The sequence below is a fragment of the Protomyctophum parallelum genome (assembly GCF_964188405.1).
Source record: "Protomyctophum parallelum genome assembly, chromosome: 22".
NCBI classification, from domain to species: domain Eukaryota; kingdom Metazoa; phylum Chordata; class Actinopteri; order Myctophiformes; family Myctophidae; genus Protomyctophum; species Protomyctophum parallelum.
The window spans coordinates 38,251,809-38,267,833 of record NC_139714.1 but is presented as its reverse complement, the minus strand read 5'-3'; the positions used below and the strand labels follow the sequence as shown (position 1 = coordinate 38,267,833).

At 43.4% G+C, this 16,025-nt stretch overlaps 1 pseudogene across 1 annotated transcript in view; it reads right to left on the bottom strand.

The window, feature by feature from the left end:
• LOC310853176 (voltage-dependent L-type calcium channel subunit alpha-1C-like) overlaps window positions 1–16,025 on the bottom strand; it is a 290,615-nt pseudogene that overhangs the window by 40,133 nt on the left and 234,457 nt on the right. Inside the window, exons 19-20 of the transcript XR_014571111.1 lie at window positions 13,691–13,774; window positions 3,638–3,739 (exon numbers count right to left, since the gene is read on the bottom strand). The product of XR_014571111.1 is annotated as a voltage-dependent L-type calcium channel subunit alpha-1C-like (transcript). The remainder of the gene's footprint in view (window positions 1–3,637; window positions 3,740–13,690; window positions 13,775–16,025) is intronic.

Below are 16,025 nucleotides of genomic sequence, written 5' to 3'. Positions count from 1 at the left end.
ACTTACCTACCTACCTATACTTACCTACCTACCTACCTACCTATACTTACCTACCTACCTACCCACCTATACCTACCTACGTATACCTATACTTACCTACCTACCTACCTACCTATACCTACCTACGTATACCTATACTTACCTACCTACCTACCTACCTACCTACGTATACCTATACTTACCTACCTACCTACCTATACTTACCTACCTACCTACCTATACTTACCTACCTATTTTTTGGGGGGTACTATAAAACAGTCCAATGTCAGTAAATAACTTACCTATGAAATATTCAGCCATCTAGCGCTGTGCTATTCTAACGGCAGTTTAATTATTCATAACAAAGGCTGATCCTGCGTTGTTCAAGTTAACGTCAACAGGGCCTCATGGCTACAGAAACAGGAGATAGGCTCCTGCCCTATGGGCCTCATGGCTACAGAAACAGGAGATAGGCTCCTGTCCTATGGGCCTCATGGCTACAGAAACATGAGATAGGCTCCTGTCCTATGGGCCTCATGGCTACAGAAACAGGAGATAGGCTCCTGTCCTATGGGCCTCATGGCTACAGAAACATGAGATAGGCTCCTGTCCTATGGGCCTCATGGCTACAGAAACAGGAGATAGGCTCCTGTCCTATGGGCCTCATGGCTACAGAAACATGAGATAGGCTCCTGTCCTATGGGCCTCATGGCTACAGAAACAGGAGATAGGCTCCTGCCCCTATGGGCCTCATGGCTACAGAAACATGAGATAGGCTCCTGTCCTATGGGCCTCATGGCTACAGAAACATGAGATAGGCTCCTGTCCTATGGGCCTCATGGCTACAGAAACAGGAGATAGGCTCCTGCCCCTATGGGCCTCATGGCTACAGAAACATGAGATATAGGCTCCTGTCCTATGGGCCTCATGGCTACAGAAACATGAGATAGGCTCCTGTCCTATGGGCCTCATGGCTACAGAAACATGAGATAGACTCCTGCCCTATGGGCCTCATGGCTACAGAAACATGAGATAGGCTCCTGTCCTATGGGCCTCATGGCTACAGAAACAGGAGATAGGCTCCTGCCCCTATGGGCCTCATGGCTACAGAAACATGAGATAGGCTCCTGTCCTATGGGCCTCATGGCTACAGAAACAGGAGATAGGCTCCTGCCCTATGGACCTCATGGCTACAGAAACAGGAGATAGGCTCCTGCCCTATATGGGCCTCATGGCTCGGCAAGGCTTAGTTTTTTATTTTTACTTTGGAACATGGTCTGCTCTTTTTTCACTCTACACCAAACCTCTAATAGTCAATATAATAAGCTCACAACTCGCCGTGAGGCACATTGTGAGCATTCTTTCTTTCTTTCTCTCTATATATATCTCTCTTTCTTTCTTTCTTTCTTTCTTTCTTTCGACAGAATCCCACAGTGACTCAGTAAGAGACTAGCTTGCTGCTGATGTTCAGAGTTTTCTCCATGAAGCCGTTCAATTCCCTCCAATCTAAACGGACAGAACAATGTCCTCTTGAAACGGATGTGTCATTTCCACAGACGTCTAAGACCACACACTGGATGTATGACCTCTCAACACGCTGTGTAACCTCAGAACGCCATGTGTAGATCTACCGTTAACGTGTACACTTTCACCATGTGAAATGAAGTCTAATGATTAATATAAATAAAGATTAATTTATATTAATCTTTATTTATATATTGTTTAGAACACATGCATGTTACACACCAAGCAAGCATTCGATTTGCTTATTATTATTATAAGAACACAAACCTCAATTTATAAAAAAATTATGATACTTCCCAACAGCAAATAATGTATTCTTAGATACATTCTGATCATTAATGTGACCAGATTTGACTGAGAGACTGCCATCGCGCAAATTACAGCTTTTCACCAGTTTTTTTTTTTCTCCATAATGAGTTAATAGCACAGGCAGACTCGTTACATACTAGAGCATGTCTGAAATAAGTGTCAGAGCTGAAATCGACATGTAAATATGAAATAAATGCCCAAACATGTAGCTAGGTGTAATGTTAGAGACCACATGAAGTGAACCTTTCAAGCCTGTTTTCTCAACTCGCTGTTTCTCTGCAAGACATTACTCTATAAGCCATATCTGCAGAACTGTGCGTCAATTCGAAGCTATGATTCCCTGCTTTTATACGACATGAAAAAAACGAAGATTCTAAAAAAGTCCAATGGCAGTCCCTCAGTCAAATTTTGTCACATTTTGTTGAGAAATTACAGGAAATCTACAATTGAGATGATTTAAAGATGTATGTGTTGAAAGATGACACAAGGCGTGTGTTGCCGAAGACGCCTCAGGCAGCTGTGTTGAAAACGACGCGTCTCTTTTAAGAGTTGCTGCTAGTTTGAATGTATCCCTGCTGCCTTCCTACAGAAATATACACTGCATGTGATGCCAATCACTGGCCAACAGAGGGCGCCAAGAGAGAGAGAGAGAGAGAGAGACGAAAGAGAGAGAGAGACGGAGAAACTGAAGGTGAGATTTGGTTCAGTGTGTTTCAGGAATCAGATCAGGAAATCGGACGGATAGATCATCGGCTAGGTAGCCGCTAGGTAGAGAGACAGGTAGAGAGACAGGTAGGCGGACAGGTAGGTAGAGAGACAGACAGACAGGTAGAGAGACAGACAGGGTAGGTAGAGAGACAGGCACATATAGGACAGGCCAGTTGAGAGGAGAGAGAGAGTGTGTGACGTACTACGTCACACACTACGTGATGACAGCGATGGTGACCACGATGGCTTGCACCGATGACATGACCCCCCCCCCCCACACACACACACACACTAACCCAGGAGACCCCCCCCCCCCCACACACACATACAAACACACACACTAACCCAGGAGACCCCCCCCCCCACACACACACACACACACACACACACAAACACTAACCCAGGAGACCACACACACACACAGAAACACACACACTAACCCAGGAGACCACACACACACACACACACACACACACACACACACACACACACACACACACACACACACAAGCCATGGGCGTAGTGGGGGCATGGCAGGAGGGGGGGGGGGGGGGGGGGGGGAGGGGGCAGTGGGCACCATGACAACAGCAAGTCACAAAAAACTCACAAGTTGGTTAACTTAAGTCCACTTAAGTTGCACCAGCACAATGTGGTGTCCTGCACCACCACAACACACACACACACACACACACACACACACACACACACACACACACACACACACACACACACACACACACACACACACACACACACACACACACACACACACACACACACACACACACACACACACACACACACACACGTATACACACACACACACAACAGATATATACAGAGATATACAGATACAATTATGAACAGGTAGATTTTGGGCACATGCTGCAGATGATGGCAACAGAGAGAAAAGAATGTAAACGGAGAGAAAGACAAACACAGACAGACAGACAGACAGACAGACAGACAGACAGACAGACAGACAGACAGACAGACAGACAGACAGACAGAGAGACAGACAGACAGACAGACAGACAGACAGACAGACAGACAGACAGAAAGAGAGACGGGTGGCGATGGAGGTAATAGAGGAGGGGAGGTTACCGTCGGGTCGTACCATTGCTCTTACCACAGGGGGGTGAGAGGAAGAGGAAGAGGAGGAAGACGAAGACGAGGACGAGGAGGAGGAGGAGGAGGAGGTGGAGGAGGTGTCAGCTGGCTTTAAGGAAAGGAACACGGATCAGCACACAGTGTGTGTGTGTGTGTGTGTGTGTGTGTGTGTGTGTGTGTGTGTGCGCGCATGTGTGGGCACGTGTATGTGTGTGTGTGTGAATACCGGAGAACTCGCCGGTTTACCAACTCGTATGTAGTAATATGTCCAACCCACAGCTGTTATAGTTCATTTCCAAAGTGATCAAATTATTTTGTGCAATTAAATGGTCGGCTAGATAATGAGATTTTCCACTTTGGCGTAGGACTCAGACTACGATAAGGGTTTGACGTAGGACTCAGACTACGATAAGGGTTTGACGTATAGGACTGAGACTACGATAAGGGTTTGACGTATAGGACTCAGACTACGATAAGGGTTTGACGTATAGGACTCAGACTACGATAAGGGTTTGACGTATAGGACTCAGACTACGATAAGGGTTTGACGTAGGACTCAGACTACGATAAGGGTTTGACGTAGGACTGAGACTACGATAAGGTTTGACGTAGACTGAGACTACGTAAGGGTTTGACGTAGGACTGAGACTACGATAAGGGTTTGACGTATAGGACTCAGACTACGATAAGGGTTTGACGTAGGACTCAGACTACGATAAGGGTTTGACGTATAGGACTCAGACTACGATAAGGGTTTGACGTAGGACTGAGACTACGATAAGGGTTTGACGTAGGACTGAGACTACGATAAGGTTTGACGTATAGGACTCAGACTACGATAAGGGTTTGACGTAGGACTCAGACTACGATAAGGGTTTGACGTAAGACTCAGACTACGATAAGGGTTTGACGTATAGGACTCAGACTACGATAAGGTTTGACGTAGGACTGAGACTACGATAAGGGTTTGACGTAGGACTGAGACTACGATAAGGGTTTGACGTAGGACTCAGACTACGATAAGGGTTTGACGTATAGGACTCAGACTACGATAAGGGTTTGACGTAGGACTCAGACTACGATAAGGTTTGACGTATAGGACTCAGACTACGATAAGGGTTTGACGTATAGGACTGAGACTACGATAAGGTTTGACGTATAGGACTCAGACTACGATAAGGGTTTGACGTATAGGACTCAGACTACGATAAGGGTTTGACGTAGGACTCAGACTACGATAAGGGTTTGACGTAGGACTGAGACTACGATAAGGGTTTGACGTATAGGACTCAGACTACGATAAGGGTTTGACGTAGGACTCAGACTACGATAAGGGTTTGACGTATAGGACTCAGACTACGATAAGGGTTTGACGTATAGGACTGAGACTACGATAGGGTTTGACGTATAGGACTCAGACTACGATAAGGGTTTGACGTATAGGACAGAGACTACGATAAGGGTTTGACGTAGGACTGATACTACGATAAGGGTTTGACGTAGAGACTGAGACTACGATAAGGGTTTGACGTATAGGACTCAGACTACGATAAGGGTTTGACGTAGGACTGAGACTACGATAAGGGTTTGACGTATAGGACTCAGACTACGATAAGGGTTTGACGTATAGGACTCAGACTACGATAAGGGTTTGACGTAGGACTGAGACTACGATAAGGGTTTGACGTATAGGACTCAGACTACGATAAGGGTTTGACGTATAGGACTCAGACTACGATAAGGGTTTGACGTAGACTCAGACTACGATAAGGGTTTGACGTAGGGACTCAGACTACGATAAGGGTTTGACGTATAGGACTCAGACTACGATAAGGGTTTGACGTAGGACTCAGACTACAAAAGGGTTTGGGGAAGAGCTAAATTAGGTCGAAGAGCCTAATGCACTGAATGTTACAAGACGTTTATGGTGCTATTGGATAGAAGGAGATGAGGTGTGCTATGGCCATCTCACTGTTCTGAATTGTGTGACAATAAAATGTATGGGGTTACCACTTACCTGTAGCTGCTGTTAGCTATCTCTGTAGTATGTTTTTAGAAGACAAAGAAGAAGTTATGATGTGGTTTTGCGTAGGCTTAAGGTAACGATAAGGTTTTGGATAGGGTTAAAGTTACGATGCGGTTTTTGGTGTGGGACGGTCTAAGGTTATACGATATGGATTTGGTGTAGGTTTAAGATCACGGTTGCCATTGACTGTGTTGAGTCGACATGGTCCGCATTCAGTGTGTGTGTGTGTGTGTGTGTGTGTGTGTGTGTGTGTGTGTGTGTGTGTGTGTGTGTGTGGCTGGCCAGCTGTGGTTACAACAACACAACATTAGCAGCTTTGGCTAGCAGAGGACCAGGCTTTCCCAACACATCTTAACCGTGCAGTTTAAACCCTAATCACGCTTAATCAAGTCTGACCTGGACTTAATAAATATATATATATAATATATATATATATATATATAAAGGTCAAAGGGCATAGGGAAAAAAAATCTAAATTTGTGTCCAGAATGTTTAATTTGTGTGAATTTTCAGCCTCTGTGGGGGGTGTTTATATGCAAATATCTTAACCAATGGCATTGTAATGCATTACAATGAACATCAAAGACGACGTTTAGGTGAAAAAAGAAACAGAAAAATAATAATAATAATAATAATTAATTCATTATAAATTGTTGTATATTTGCAACGTTGGGTCTTGCAGGTTAAATGGAAAGAAAAGTTGTGTGGCTGTTGTTTTTGTTTGATATACCTTTTGTGAAATATATATTTTTGTATACTAACTGGATATAAAAAACTAGCGTATTAAAGACGATATCGGTATAAAATACAACAGTACATCTAAGATGTGTCGAGAAAGTCAGATCCAGAACAACAGTTAACACTGAACACAGAGGGAGACACCTAGTGGTGACCCCAGGTACTGCAATGAATTGGACACATTAAAATACAGATTAAACCGTTAACTAGATTAACCAGTTTAATCTGTATAACTCAGGAAGTGTTGAATTCACTTCGACATTGGCCCCGTTGAAACACCTCAGCATACTAACCATTCACTTCCCCCTGGATTACTGTTTGTTGAGCTAGCATAACATGATTGGTTGGTGACACAGATCAAGGACAGATGGTTAACCAATCCGTGCTATGTTAGATCAGACCCGAGGAAGGAGGGGATAAGGATGAAGGATTAAGGCAGTGAGGGAGTACAGAAGGAAGAGAGGAAAGACAAGGAGGAAAGAATGTAGGATGGAAGGAAGGAAGGAAGGAAGGAAGGAAGGAAGGAAAGAATGTAGGATGGAAGGAAGGGAGGAAGGAAGGAAGGATGGAAGGAAGGAGGTATGTAGGTATTCCAACTGGGCCACGCCCCCTCCTGATATGGCGCAACACAGTAACATAGAAACAACATCCTCGCATAACTCTTCCCTGATTGGTCACAACCATGAACTGCTACTTCCTCATTGGTTTAGAACTTTAGATCAAACTTCTAGCAGGGTCGGGGTCAGTGATGAGAGGAGAGACTTAGAGAGAGAGAGAGAGAGAGAGAGAGAGAGGAGAGAGAGAGAGAGGAGAGAGAGAGAGAGAGAGAGGGAGAGGGAGAGGGAGAGGGAGAGGGAGAGGGAGAGGGAGAGAGAGAGAGAGAGAGAGAGAGAGAGAGACAGACAGAGAGAGAGGAGAGAGAGAGAGGGAGAGAGAGAGAGAGAGAGAGAGAGAGAGGGAGAGAGAGAGAGAGAGAGAGAGAGGGAGAGAGAGAGATAGACCAGTGACCCACTATCGCCAATCAATGTGTAACTATCTTTACATACTGTATAATTATGTCCAGTATGTCATCATCAGCATAACAGCCATGTAACTTGTCAAAGTGCACTAAACCCCACTACCACTACCATGCTTTATTTTTTATTTTTTAAGATGACAATATCTAAAATAACAGACGGTATAGATATTGTCGCAGTGGACTTACTGGCTGAGATCGACCCATGCATGAAGCTTCACTATAGAGCTAAGTGAGAGTCTCAGTAGAAACATGGCAATCAAACTACGGCAAGAGGTTTATCAAATAAACAAAGTTCAGGTTCAGGTTCTTCAAAGTTCAGCAGGTCTGTAGGTAGCGCAGGACTCCTGAAAACACCGTTCTATAGATTTGCCTTTTTAGTCCTGAAGGGGTTTTATTTTTTTATTTTTTATAGAATATAATCAATAACTAGAGCTGATCGGTTGACCTAAAAAAGTAATGTATCCTGAAGGAGAGACCTGCGGTACCTAGTTTGCATTTCAGGTGAGCAATCTGAACCACACAATGCAACAATAAACAAGAGAGAGGATAGAGAGGAACATTCATAAAAGAAGAGTACAATTCACAGAGGGCTTTTTGAAGCGAAAGGGAGAATATAGTAGGAGGACGAGGAGCGAAAGGAGAGAAGGCATTCCGGAGAGAGAGAGAGAGAGAGAGAGAGAGAGAGAGAGAGAGAGAGAGGGAGAGATATGCATATCCATACTAGCATCGGCAAGGCACCACTCAGAGCAGACCAACTACCAATCTGTCCAGCTAATATTGGCACTCAGACCAATACAAACAAGGAAAAGAATCGCAGAGCATTTAACAAGCACCCGCAAGGTGGTTGCTAATGTAGAATTGGGAGGTATGGGGTCTATAAAAAAACAGAAACTAATCTAACCCAATGACAACCCACATGGTGTTGAACAAAGAACCTAATAAGTGAGCATATTCATAGATGACAGTTTGGGCCATTCGACATGGACTTTGTAAGTGTCGGCCTGTTACTGCACCTCACCACACATACAAAAAATGAAGTAGCTGTTTGCTGAACCACTATAGCTTCTGTTAGCTACTACGTCGTCTACATACATTTTCACAACGTGAAGTGCAATAACAGGAAAACATTGAAAAGGTTCTCCTAAGGTTATGCTGCAGATATAGTTTCTTAAACAGAAAGAGCGAGAGAAGAAATTAAATAAAAGCAGCTCAAGAACAATTATGCGACAACATTAATTAACACTAGCATGGTATATCCTGCCGCCCATACCACTTAAGTCACGAGAGAAGAAAAATGGAAGACTTGGGGCATGCCTTTAGGTTAGAAGTTAGAGAACAAAAGAAGAACATGTCAAGAAGTGAAAACTAATCAAATCAAACTAAAAAGCAAAAGCAAAACCAAGGTATATGCAACATCACATCAGTGACATGTATAGATGAGGAAGGTGTATATCTCTGACCCGGCCAGCTGAAACTAATCAGCAATACAATGTATCACTAATCAATTATATCATCAATCAATGGGTAATAGTATGACCAATGTCCTCAACTGTAGACTTTTATCCATCCATTCACTAGATGTCTGTCTCCTCCCACATGAACTTTACAAGCTAGTTCTTGTACTGTGAGTGAGAGCAAGCGACATTTAGTGAAAATACACCTGTCCAAAAATCAAAACCAAACAAACGTCAGTACTATATTTTGGTTGTTTCCCCAAAGTTCTTAAAACACGATGGACGCCAAAACGCCTCGCAACCCGTCAGATGATGGGTTAAGATTTAACCCTGGAGGTCGCCGAACCCATCAGATGGCGGGTTGTAAGGATTGATTATATATATATATATTATATATATAGAATGGCACCTATATAGGGGATATAGCTGGCTGCCTGCGTTCATTTCAAATGAACAGCAGGGGGCGCTGAAAGTGATAGAGACCCAAGTTTCTAACGAGGACATCGTCATCACACAGACGTTTTTTGGCCGAGAACAAGGACATCAAAATAAAACGCTCTACCGACGGCGCTATACTCTCGGACACAAATGCAAACATTTAAAATGAAGCCATCACTGGGAATAGTGTTCCATGTTTATGTATGATACAGCATATGGCCAAAGCCAAGCCTACTGTTATTCATGAAAAACACATTGCCTCATGTTGTTGGACAGAGAGTTGCCACATTTCACGGCAGGAAGAAAATAGCTCTGTTCAGGTTCATACACTTCAGGGATATAATATAATTTGTATGCCTGGCCAGCTCTGTCAGACCTACAGTAAGCATCTATTCCCACCCCCTGGGGCCATAGAAGAACACAACTTTTGGAGATATACATCTTCCACTGTTCAGTAGTCAAGACCCACAAATAAGTAGTATATAGTAGATAAAAACAAATGCCATCCTGTGGGACGGAGATGCCAACTTATTCTCAGCAGCCTTTGCTTCCTGTCTGTTAGGCATTTCAAACTTGCCGCACACTTGTAGCGGAGCTAGGTGCTGAAAGGTTTGTTGAGGACAAGAGAGAAAGGTAAAAAAAACCCCCACTATGCCTTCTTCAGGGTGTTACGATCACAGACAGGAGTAGGGTTGTCCCGATCGGATAAGGGTGATTGGAAATCGCCTCCGATCACATGGTTTTCGGAATCGGGGAGAAAATATCTGATTATTAAATTGTCTAATGTAAATCTCAAAAAAGGCGTTGTAGTAGCCACAGGATAATCTAAGCGGTGGATATTGCTCTTGTCTTCATGTCTTTATGTAAATTGTCTTGTTCTTTGTGTTATGTGTGTATATGTGTTCTGCATACTTGGCTGCTTTGTCGCAAGACAAATTTCAGTGTGAACTGACAATAAAGTACTATATCATACTCTCTTTACTCTCATTTTCACATTATAAATAAATCTGTGAACGGTTTAGAAAACAGTTGAAATTTGAATATATTGTTTGTTCTCATAACGACTATTCAGGCATCACTAAAACCCTGCCAACCTCCGGTAATGCTGAACAAACCAACCCATGGCGTTCCAATTTCACCCGGTACTTAGAGACTGTTTGTCAGGTCAAAATGTGAAGGCCACATGAATAAATCAGCAATTATCCTTTAAGTGAGAGTCCAATAGGCAGCAGACTTGGGGGGGGGGGGTGTTTAGCCTGGTACACACAGCTGCATTCTTATTCTACTCCACTGTTTGACCAAGGGGCCCATTCCAGTCGATACCAAATTAATTCATGCATACATTTACATAAATTTCACGGCTGTGGATTGAATCCATTTATGGATCCAACTGCTCTGTTATACGCATGTTGCTGCTGGTGGACAAAAGAGGGGGGGGGGGGGGGGCTCTACTGTAAGTAGTTTTTTTCTATGCAATTAAGAAAAAAAGGAAAACGACAAACGTTGTTTTCGTAGGGACCTCGTTTCTAATTCATAACACAAACCTTTCACCAAGAATCACTCGGGGGAAAAAGTATTCATTTTCAAATGAACGAATATATGCTTTTCTTCTGCTTTTCTTTCTTTCTTACTTACTTACAAACAAAAAAAACTTTTTTTAAAAGCATGTGCGACAATGTACAGGAAAACACTAATGCAGGGTCCTGGGAACCCTCACTGCATCTCAAAAATATGCCGACATCAATGGGCAAATGTTCATTCCAGTCATTTCTTAAGCATTCAGGTTTGTTGTTTCTTTGTAAAATTGTCCCAACACAATGAATGTGAGCCTAAGCCAGGATATACACCTTTCCATCCTCTATATTCTATACATGCTATACAGTTCCAGCATGCAAAGGGAATTGGACAACATCCCTGATGCAATGTGACAGGAGAAACTGCAATGTGAATCCAAACCAAGTGCTGAGACAATGCAATAGTTCAGCATCTACTGACAAAGGCAATATGATTATAGCTTTATGTTTGTTTGTTTGTGTGTTTGATTTGTGCTATTGATGTTCAAAAGACAGAGGCATAAATACCTATTTTGTTTGCTCTTCAAATATTTGAAAACCCTCCCGAGAATCTTTGAATTTCTATGATTGGTTATGGAACAGTATAGAGGCAGTATCTAGAAGCTATTGAGAAGTCTTTAAGTGTAATGTGATGTTATGGTAATGAGTACCATGAGTAATATCAGTGATATAGTGTGTGAGACTGTGAGTGTAATGTGATATAGTGTGTGAGACTGTGAGGATTAAGTGTAATGTGATATAGTGTGTGAGACTGTGAGGACCACATTTTCACAATTTCGTTGAGCTTGTACGTAGATCTGCTATTTTTCAATAGCTAAAATATAACATAATGCTTTAAAGCACACTCTCTTTCAATCTTATCTCCATGTCTTCATCGGTAGAAGTAACAATCAATACACGCCCGTTTCTCTGTATTTCTGAGGCCACAGATTGAAGCCACAGTAGATTGCGGACATTAAAACTGTCTCTAGGGGCTATGCTTTTTGAATTGCTCCAGTGAATTTGCCGGTGAATTCTGGGCCCATTTTGAGATTGGGGCCGAATGTTTTCTCAGCCAAATTACTATTGACTTTTTGCATCGGCCACCACGGTTAACGTCACAAATAGACTAAGCATCTATTCTACAGGCTTGACAGCTCAACTTAATTCTAACGTGCAATTGTATAAGCTTGTAAGTGGTTTCAAGTACACACTGCGTGGTTGGTGTTACAATTTGAACCAAGTCACGGATCAAAACTCAATCAATAATTGGAAACCTAGCTTCAAACCTAACCAAGCCTTTGACGTTGCCACGCTGCGTTTAATTACTTTCCCCAGAGCTATTCGACTCTGCTAACTGCTTAAAGGCATGGCCACGGCCGGCGTTTTCAAACATCTGAAAGCATTGGCGCGATAGGTATCTGTCCTCTGTCAGTGTGTGTGTGTGTGTGTGTGTGTGAGGGTGTGTGTGTGTGTGTGTGTTTGGGGGGCTGAAAGAGCACGCAGGCAGGCATGTAAGGAGGTAAGGCAGGGGAGAAGGGGAGGGAGGGTGTTGGAGTGGGCTACTTACGTTAACCTCAGTGATCGCTATGTCAACAATGCTACCCACAACTATCAACGCATCAAATGTGTTCCATGCATCAACAAAATAATGCTGTGAAAGGAGGTGAAGAGAAAACAGAAAGGAGACAGGAAAGGAAGAAAGAAAGAAAAGACAGAACATAAGACAGATAAACAAACAAACAAACAAATAAAATAACATGGAGAGAATGTAAAATCAAAGGAGACAGGGAGAAAAATAAGATAAAGTTATATTCACATTCTTTTTTTTGTATAGTTGGAAAAAGAGAAAGAACGGGTGGGGAGAAAAAGTGGATAAAAAATAAAGATGTCTGAAAGAGATGGACAGCAGAGAGGGCGCAGCATCAGAGGAGGTCGGTCATGCTTATCCGTGAGAGGGAAACAACAACAACGTCAACAACAACAATAAACAACAACAACCCAAAACAAACAAATCGCTTCCTGTTGTCGGGGTTGGAAATTAAAGGCGTGTGAAAAGAAAAAAGCCTGCTGTCATTGGTTAGTGCATTAGTTCTGTTAGTCAGGGGAGTGGGGGGTGGGTGGGGCTTCAAACCTGAGGACATGTCACAGTCGGGTTAAACAAAATTTAATAAAAAAACAAAACAACCATGAAAAGGAACAGTACACTAATTTGACTGTTTTTCCTTCCAGGTGAAGTAACGCTGGAGACGGATCGCAGTGCCCGGTATATCTATTTAGTACGTTCCACACCGAAGCCAGGAAGAGGCCTCGTGGTTCTACGCTCGGTGTGTTTCGGGTTTCTCTCTCTCTTCGAGTGGCAGCTGCCATTTTGGATTTTTTACGGATGGAAGAGGAAGAGGAAGAGGAAGAGAAGGAGAGAGAGGAAGGCAGTACCAGAAGCACTGTGTGGGACACAAGAGCGAGGGAGACACGGAGGAGGAGAGAGAGAGACATTAAACAGGAAAGTGGAAGGAAGGTTCGGACAGACGACACACGAAGAGAAGGGGAGAGAGAGAGAGAGGGGGAGACAGGGAGACAGAGAGAGAGGGGGAGACAGGGAGAGAGAGAGAGAGAGAGAGAGGGGGAGACAGGGAGAGAGAGAGAGAGAGAGGGGGAGACAGGTAGAGAGAGAGAGAGAGAGAGAGGGGGAGACAGGGAGAGAGAGAGAGAGAGGGGGAGACAGGGAGAGAGAGGGGGAGACAGGGACAGAGAGAGAGAGGGGGGGAGACAGGGAGAGAGAGAGAGAGAGAGAGAGAGAGAGAGAGAGAGAGAGAGCGGGCACTGTACTTACGTTAATCTCACTGAGGATGACGTCTATTATGCTGCCAATAACGATGAGGAAATCAAATACATTCCACGGATCACTAAAGTATCCCTACACAGGAGCAGTGGGGGGGGGGAGGGGGTGGGGGGAGGAGGGGCAGGTGAGGGGTAAGAGAGGGAGGTTAGAAGGAGAGACATACCCCGACCTCCTTGTCCTGGGAGAATATTGGACCCCCCAGCCAGCCAGCGCTACCCCACCACCGACACACAACGGCAGCTACGGGTCGGACACCTGTTTGCTTGGCTCTTTTCGACTATACGGAGGGCTAACCCAGAACCTTCCATTCCATTAGCCATTTTAGAGAAGAATGTATACACTGTACATTCTCACGGTATAGCACTACCCCCAGAGCCGCCTCCAGGGTCCACGTTTCACTGCACGGTTCGGTTAGTTCCTGTCGTCGAAAAGAGCCATTGGTTATTATTATGCTCAGGCTCAGTCAACAGATGTCCGTCCACATGGCCTGTTCACAAGGTACTAGAGTTATCGTTAAGTTACAGTTACTGTACTCTAACGCAGGGCAATTAGAGCGCTCTGCAGCTGCACCGTGGGACAAATCTATGTGGCCCGTGGTACTAAAGGATACTTATAACTGCTTAGTTTTCTTTGGATATATTGCAGCCACTTCAACGGCAGCTCTTATTAATTAAATGCGTCTGTACAGGACTAAATATGAGGTTATTAATTAAATGCGTCTGTACAGGACTAAATATGAGGTACAGCTGCACGATGGAACCGTCCATGCTAATGTATTCACATTTTTTGCCGTAGTAGCATGTGACTAAAATGCACTGTGAAGGAGTAAGATTTAACAATGAATATATACAGTCTATGATTTAAAATAATAGGGAGATGACACCATTCAGTCAGTCAGTCATTCAGTCCTCCTTGGCCCGGTAACTACAGTAGCATTTAAAAATTCCTTATGATATAAATTGTATTATTTAGGGATCATATTCAGGGGGGGGGGGGGGGGGGGAGACTAAGGACTGTAAAACTCGTCGATAACTGTGATGATGAGCGTCACATACAGTATATTATATACAGTGTGTTCTCTGGGGAGGCTTTAAGGAGTGACACCTGTTCAGAGAGTAAAAGCATTAAGACAGCTTCTCAGAAACCAAACATGTTAGACCATCTGCATTCCTCCTCGTCGTCCAGGCTCTGCAGATGGAACAAAGGTCATGGTACAGTAACAAAGGTCATGGTACAGTAACAAAGGTCATGGTACAGTAACAAAGGTCATGGTACAGTAACAAAGGTCATGGTACAGTAACAAAGGTCATGGTACAGTAACAAAGGTCATGGTACAGTAACAAAGGTCATGGTACAGTAACAAAGGTCATGGTACAGTAACAAAGGTCATGGTACAGTAACAAAGGTCATGGTACAGTAACAAAGGTCATGGTACAGTAACAAAGGTCATGGTACAGTAACAAAGGTCACGGTACAGTAACAAAGGTCATGGTACAGTAACAAAGGTCATGGTACAGTAACAAAGGTCATGGTACAGTAACAAAGGTCATGGTACAGTAACAAAGGTCATGGTACAGTAACAAAGGTCATGGTACAGTAACAAAGGTCATGGTACAGTAAGCATCCTGGGGTAACACCCAGAACATATCGTTGCTGTCGGGAGGAAATCTCATAACTCAATTTTTGAGGTTTTTGATTTATTTTTGGCATAAATCAGTGCTATTGAACACCCTTTACGTCTGTGTGTTGTTTCATAAATCAGTGCTATTGAACACCCTTTACGTCTGTGTGTTGTTTCATAAATCAGTGCTATTGAACACCCTTTACGTCTGTGTGTTGTTCCATAAATCAGTGCTATTGAACACCCTTTACGTCTGTGTGTTGTTCCATAAATCAGTGCTATTGAACACCCTTTACGTCTGTGTGTTGTTCCATAAATCAGTGCTATTGAACACCCTTTACGTCTGTGTGTTGTTCCATAAATCAGTGCTATTGAACACCCTTTACGTCTGTGTGTTGTTCCATAAATCAGTGCTATTGAACACCCTTTACGTCTGTGTGTTGTTTCATAAATCAGTGCTATTGAACACCCTTTACGTCTGTGTGTTGTTCCATAAATCAGTGCTATTGAACACCCTTTACGTCTGTGTGTTGTTCCATAAATCAGTGCTATTGAACACCCTTTACGTCTGTGTGTTGTTTCATAAATCAGTGCTATTGAACACCCTTTACGTCTGTGTGTTGTTTCATAAATCAGTGCTATTGAACACCCTTTACGTCTGTGTGTTGTTCCATAAATCAGTGCTGTTGAACACCCTTTACGTCT